Genomic DNA, 7,746 nt, shown 5'->3' on the forward strand with positions numbered 1-7,746 from the left:
TGAGTTTTTATTTGTATATATTCAAGTTTACAGGGCTTTCCTCCCTTAGAAGGGAGGCCATCTTGGAGGCTGGCTACTACAGATGGCCCTAAGAAAAAAGAATCTAACAACTAAACTACGACAATGCTTGCAGTAATTTTTATACTGTATGAACCATGCCTGTTATTTCCCGATTGTCTGACATCTTGGGCCCTCGCTGATTCTGGAGGGACTTCCTCTCTCGGGGCAGTGTCAGAGTTTGCTAATTCTAAAGAGAGCAAAAAAACCCTGGAACATGTTTGGTAGGTTTTGTTGATGTTGTTGTTCTTTGTTTTGTTTTGTTTTCTGTGTGGTACTGGGAATTGAATCCAGGGTGCTCTATATACCACTGAGCTATATATATCCATGTCCTTTTTTAAATTTTGGGGCAGGGTCTTCCTAAATTGCCCAGACTAAACTCAAATTTGTAATCCTTCTGCCTCAGCCTCTTAAGTAGCTGGGATTACAGGTGTGTACCCCTTTACCCTCACAAGGAACATGCTTTTCATATGCAAACCAATCTAGGGCTCACACCAAGCCACCTCCTTTCCGGGGCTCTCCTACTGGGCATTATCACTTCAGGGCCAGATACCAGACAATTAGAGACAGCTTCTATACCCCCGAGTCCATTGAAATTATTCAAGTTAGCCAATCTCAAACCTGCTTGTCCTGCCTCATACATTCCTTCCTGCAGAAATCACAAGGATCCTGCTCACATTTTCCCCTTACTTCCTCTAGACAGAACCTAGGTGCTGCCATGTGTGCCCCTGTGTGGTGTGCCTTATCTCCTGCTTCTACAGACATGAGTAGAAGAAATTCTTCCCTTGTGACAGTCACTTTTATGCCTATAAGTCTTACCATACTTGATGAGGACAAATCCCTATGACTCTTACCATATTTGATGAAGACAAAGCTCTTGAAAACAATACTTATTTAAAGAACACTTTAGGGATGCCCCCCTCCCCGAGATTTCAAGGCATACTGAAAAATACCCAGGTTCATCAGCATTTCCTATTTGACTTAAACTCTAGTTTCATTTTTTCCTATATTGGATCACATGTCCTGGGAGTTAATCAGCTCCTGTTCAAAGTCAGCAGGATGCTTCTGACAAATCAATTCACACCCTAATGATTAGTCCTATGCTTTCCATGAATTGGTCACATAGGCCTCTCACTGCATTAAAACTTCTTCCACTTAATCCAAGGAACGGGACGGTTTCTCTTCCATTCAGTTGCCTTGGTCGTGTTTAATATGCAGTCTTTTGCACCAATCTCATTACGTCAGTAAAACTTCATTTACTAATGGGTTTCTTTCTCTCTATATAGATTTCTTTTTCTTATTTAGTGTTACTGGGGATTGAACCCAGGGATGCTCTACCACTGAGCTACATCCCCTGCCCTTTTTATTTTTTTGAGACAGGATCTACGTTGTCCAGGCTGGCCTTGAACTTGTGATCCTCCTCTCAGCCTCTGAGTTGCTGGGATTATAGGCGTGGGGAACCGCATCCCACCTATCTTTCTTTCTTAATTTCAAAAAATACTTGCTGCTTTGAAAAAAACTATGGGCTTTGTCCATTCCTCCAATGGCAAATCTATGCCTCACTAATATCAACATTAACCAACTGCTCTGCATCTGTGCCTTTCTTAGTACAAAACAGCCTTTTACTATGATACCAAATCATAGTATAATTTATCTGAAAGTATAAAAAGCACTTACACTGAACACCTGTAGCACCAACAATGCACATCATTTAAAAAAAATAATCAAAATGGTAAGAATATGCCCAATTTGCACATGCACAGGTGATGACTGCAGCCTGGCTGACCTTGATAAATGCAATTTTTAGACTCCAAATTTTTAAAATGCATCTCAGAATTTATGAAATGCAGTCATTACTTTCCTTCATAAGATGCTTACCATGGCTTCCAGCCTATAGTAAGCTTTTAATAATGTTAATCAGCAATACGATAATAACAAACCCTCACAAACAAAGCACCCAATATATTTGGCTACAAAGAGGATTAGGAATGCTCTGGTTTAAAATCTGTATATGCTAGTAGTGTGTGTGGCAGCAGAATGGCAGTATTTCAGATGCTTCCAGTCTCTGGTGGGTAAGCAGGGGTTGGGCCTGGAGAAGGGTCAGGTTTATGTCACTTAGTCACCAGGGAATGAAGAGTTAATACCAGGGCTGAAAGCTATCTCTGGGACATGAAAGAGTTGAGAGAACCTACCACATAGGCCAAAAGGTCTAGAGAGAAGGAAGAAGGTAGCTAGCATTTACTGAGTACTTACTGTATTGAGCTTTAATTACTCATTCAGCATTCACATCAACCCTACAAAGTAGAAAACCCAACCCCATTTCAGAGGAGAAACTGAGACTCAGTAAATTTCTTATTATTAAACCTGGTATTCCACAGCCAAGGTTTGCACTAGGCTTTTCATGCAAGATGGAACTGTTTCCACCATTCTATCAGGGCACCATGAGTAAAGAATCCCAATCCAGCTAAGCATGGTGGCACATACCTGTAATCTTACAATTTTGAGAGGCTAAGGCAGGAGGATCACAAGTTTGAGACAAGCCTGGGCAACTTAGTGAGAAGCTGTCTCAAAATAAAGTAAAAAAGGTTGGTAGTGTAGCTCAGTAGTAGAGTGCTTGCCTAGCATGCTCAAGACCTTGGGTTCAATCCCTAGCACTGAAACAAAACACAACAATCCCAAACCTACTATATACTTATCAGTCTCTTACAAAGAAAATCAAATGTTGTCTGATGGAGATGCTTTAGAAGTTTTCTTTTTAAGCAACAGAGAATTATAGCCAATAAAGGATATATACTGAGCAAATTAATGTTGTAAACAAAATTGCCCCCTGGAACATCAAAATCATTTAATAAGCTCAATTGATGTCAAAGCACGAATTGCATAGAACCTTTATGCTGATTACCAATAATTATAATCTACTCATTAAGGAATGTCCCTAAGGGTTTCTACAATGGAACACTTCATTGCTGAGTTTAAGTTACTCCATGTACTCGAAAATAATGAAGCTACCATTCTTTTTAAAATTATCTAATTTAGGCCTTTCACTCATTTATACTGTGCTTCTCTGTAAGAGCTCCAAATTAAAGAGGCTTTGCTATATTTCAATGGAATCTTTCTCTCAAAGATCCAGAGCAGCTTCACTCATGTTGACATGCCAGCTCTCTGGCCAGCAGAGATAAGTTCAAGAAAGAATTCACATCTTAAAGACAGATTCTCTGAGTCTGTCCCTGCTTATCTTAAACATTTTGGTTCCAAAGAACTTGTTTCTCCAAAGATTTCTGAGCTTAGACATTTATGGAGAAGATGCTAGAATGTACTGATAGCTACCTTAATCCTTGAGGAACAAAGCTAATATAAACACACACACACAGATTAAGAATTCAAGCCACCCAAGTACACAATGGACTGGGTGCTTTATGTCCTATTTAGTTAAATCCTCTTAGTTACAAGAAACACTCATGCCAACTCAAGTATGGCTGCAAGGAACTATAGAAGAGCCAGAGAAACATGGAAATTCAAGAACAGGAATCCTTGCATCATAGGGCCTCACAGAAACTCAAACTGCTTCTAAGAAAGTACCCAGCCAGCAAGAACTTCATGAATCTGTCATGCATAGTGGCAGACACCTGTAATCCCAGAAATTTGGGAGGCTGAGGCAAAATGATCACAAGTTCAAGGTCAGCCTCGACAACTTAGTGAGACCCTGTCCCAAAATTTAAAAAACAAACAAAAGCGCTAGGGAAGTTGCTCAGTGGTAGAACCTAAGTTCAAGCCCCAGTACCACAAAGGAAAAAAAAAAAAAAAAAGATTATTATCTTTCCAAATGTTAATTTGCTTTCAATTCCAAGAAATGGACAACCCGATTCAAAGTGACTTAAACAATTAAGGAAATGTACTGTCTTGCAGAACTAGAAATCCAGATATAGGGTAGGTTTCAGGGTTATGTGTTCCAGCCAACCAGCACATCATCAAGGAGCAAGATTCTTTCCTGTTCTTCATTCTGCATCTAGAAGTCAGTTTTATTCTGGTGCAGCTTCTTTTTAAGTATGGTCATGGGGTCTTGGACGATGGAAATGTAGGCTATGTGTTTCCTGACATTCTCAAAACAGAAATATTCCCCAGAACTCTTTACCTTGTGGTATCACAAGCCTGAATTAAGACACAGGACATCCCCAAACTAACTGAAGAGTTTTGGCCTAGGATCCCATTTTAGACACTGGCAGGAATATGGAAATGATACCATTAGTTTAGATTGCTCAGGGCACATCCCTACTGTAAAGTCAGATATTGGAGGGCAGGAGTGGAAAGTGATAGAAAAAGAGAAACTGAGAACAATTTATAAGCGGTGGCTCGAGTAAATAGGTAGATCTTAAAGCCATATGGAATTTTTTTTGGGGGGGAGGCGGGGGGGTGATTCTAGATTTCAAACCTGGGCTTTTCCACTGAGCTACAACCTCAACCCTTTATTATTATTATTATTATTATTATTATTTGTTTGCCAAGGCTCTGAGCTTGCAATCTTTTCAAGTCAGCCTCTTAAGTCACTGGGATTACAAGTGTGTGCCACCATGCCCAACCATATGGAAAATCTTAAAAGGAAAATAGGCTGGAGGTAGGGGTAGGAATCACAGAATTATTATGGACATGTTAGTTCTGAAATACCTATTCAGTATCTAAATGAAGAGGTCATGTAAGTCATGGGATAAATGAATTTAGAGCTCAAGGAAGGGGTCAGGGATAGAGTTATAGCTTTGAGAGTCATCAATATAAAGCTAGAATTTAAGATGATGGGAATGGATGAAATTGACTAAAAATAGGGAAAAATAGGTGAGAATCCAAGACTTAGTGAGCACTGGGGCACTCCAACAACTAGAGTAGAGAGGAAGTCAGGAGAGGAGACCTAGAAGCAAAAATCAGGAAGGCAGAAGGAACACCAGAGCCATATGCTATCCCAGAAACCAGGAGAACCAAGTGTTTCTGATACAGAGAGAAAGCAACTATGTCCAACACTGAGAAGCTCAATAAGAGAGGGAGAAGAGGTACTGGCAACATGAAATCACTGAAAACCCAGACAACTGCAGTGTCAGTGCAATGAGGGGGTGGGGGAGAGAGAAACCTTTCTGGAGTGGGTTGTGGAAAAATGGAACAGAGGGAAATGAAAACAGACAGACAACTCTTTTGAGAAGTTCTGCTGTGAATGACAGCAGAGAAATGTGCACTAACTAAAGGGGAATGAGGGAACCAAAACAGGAGGTTTTAAAGGCAGAAGGTCTTAGAGCATATCCATCAAGAGATGATACGCAGAGAGAAAATAATTATAGGAACAAAGTCCAAAATCTTTTGATAAGTGAAAAGGAAATAGGATTCAATGGAAGGTAGAGAAGCTGGCATTTCAGAGAAGCAGGAATATGTCATTCACTGTATCAGGAGAAAATGCAAAGAACAAGAACAGATGCAAGACACAGGATTTGACACAAAGTGAAATGGAAGGGAATTCCTACATGATCATTTCCACTTCTGCCATGATAAAGGCAGCAAGATGGCCAACTGAGAAGTGCAAAGAATTCTGAGGACAGTGGTAGGTGAAAGTAGTTGCCAAGAGAGGGAAAATAAATAGATAAAGAGAATATATGAGGATTTCTGAGTGTCCATTTTGTCTGTGATCAAGAATTTAAGAACAGACATGGTTTTCCTACAGCAATTTTCACATGTTCAAACACAAATATGTAGAGTTGAGATTTTTCTAAACTAGCATTAAGGAAGTACAACAGCAAGATGTTGAAGTGCAATTGCAGGGAGTGGTGTACAGTGTCAAAACCACATGACCTAGGCTACATAAGAAAAAAAGGAGAGGACCTGAGGGGAAATGAGAGTTACTGGAGATGCTCAGTGTCAGAGACAGCTAATTATCCACCAAAGCTCGCTTTTTTCTTATTCTGAATTCAAGCATACCCGGCACATGGCTGAGTAGGTACACTGTGTTTCCCAGGCTCTCTTGCTTATTACATGCAGCCATATGGTTAAGGAGACATCTCCCATGGACTGTGAATCAGAAGTAACGAATGTCACTAATGGACACACAGGAGCCTGTGACCAGGCAGCTTCCTTCATGCTCTTTCATCCTCTTCCCAGGAAGATGCCACAGAGGACAGCAGAGAAAAAAGACGACAGGACTTTGAAAGGCAGTGTGTCAAAGAACCACTTTGAACTTTGAACATCTGCCCTAAGTTGACTGGAGGGACAGAAAGAAAACCAAAGTCCAATCTTGTTTGAATCACTGCCTAGAGGGGCCTCTTGTTCCAGCAGTTTAGTCCTCTAATTAACCCAGCTTGGGTCAGGGGCCAGAGGTGTCAGTGGAGTCTCAAGTTGATTGTGGTGGGGTTTAGAAAGAGTTAGGTGCTGCCCTTGCCTATCTGACCTCCCTCTCTCTAGTGTGGCCTCACAAACACATGATCAGACTCCTAGGGAAATAAGTATTTGAACACAAGAACAGGACTGCTGTTCATACATGATTTGACCACTTGCACCACTGGAACCAAAGCTCATCATGATTTACAAAGTATTTCATCCATCCAGAGAGGCCCAGGGATGTCCTTTTCTTCTCTAGATGACCACCAGTGACTTACCTGGCCTCCCTCTCTCTCTCTAGAGTTCACTCCCACCACTTTCCATTCTGCTCAAAGTTACCTTTGTGAAATTCATGTTATGCCTTCCACAATGTAAAATGCTAGCACTATGCACAAGACCTCTCATGATATCGTGGCAGCCTACCTGTTCAGTCACCTCTCCCCTGCCTCTCCACCCCAGCTCATGTAGACTTATTAGATTATCTGCCAGGCTACTACCTCTAAGGCCTTTTCATTTTCTTGCCTCTGTACATGCAGTTTTTCCTTGAAATATCCTCTACCCTGGCCCACACAATGCACTCCTATTTATCCAATTTCAGTGCCCCTTCCCCAGTATTTCTTTCTTTGCCTCTACTCCATCTCCTTCCATTATCCTCAGAGAGACATTACTAGAGCTTTAACTATATTGTATTACAAGAATCAATTTCTCTCCTCATCTTTAGCATCTGTGCATAGTAGCTACCTGACTCATAGTAGTTGCTCAAATCTTGTGTTAAAGGTTGAATGAGAATGGATTTAGCTGTTCAATATTGATGAAATTAACCATATTGTCTTTTGGTGGGGGTCAGCATCTCATATCAGTCTTTACATTCTCAAAGGCACAGGGAATAAAGGATCCAGCTGTTTGTATCCATGGCTCCTTTCACAGCCTGCTTTGCAACTCAACATTTCAAAGTTACCTTCAAAGGCAGATGTCGCTAAACAGACTGACTACATTACCAGGGGATGCATTATGCAGATGAAAACATAAATAGTTTGAGAAACCCTCCAGAGGAGACTGGTTAAAAATGTGACAGAAGGATGCAGGCCAGGGGCCAGCAGTTGTCTATAGTATAGCTGTGACAGCTCAGTCACTCAGGGACAACCAGTTTGATCTCTTTAGGGATACCTAGAGTTTTCCAGCTCCCACTAATGGAAGGACAGTACGTGCTACTCAGTGTTTGTTTCTACTATGGCCAACAAGGGCTGCTAGCTCTTCCACCTGCATGACACAGATGGTACAGACACGAGCATGCTTCCACATGAGAACACACAATTATGCCCCACTCCTCCAGCTGTAACA

This window comes from Marmota monax, unplaced genomic scaffold, assembly GCF_021218885.2.
Source record: "Marmota monax isolate L192 unplaced genomic scaffold, Marmota_monax_Labrador192_F-V1.1 WCK01_AAM20220418_F8-fsc00005, whole genome shotgun sequence".
Taxonomy (NCBI): domain Eukaryota; kingdom Metazoa; phylum Chordata; class Mammalia; order Rodentia; family Sciuridae; genus Marmota; species Marmota monax.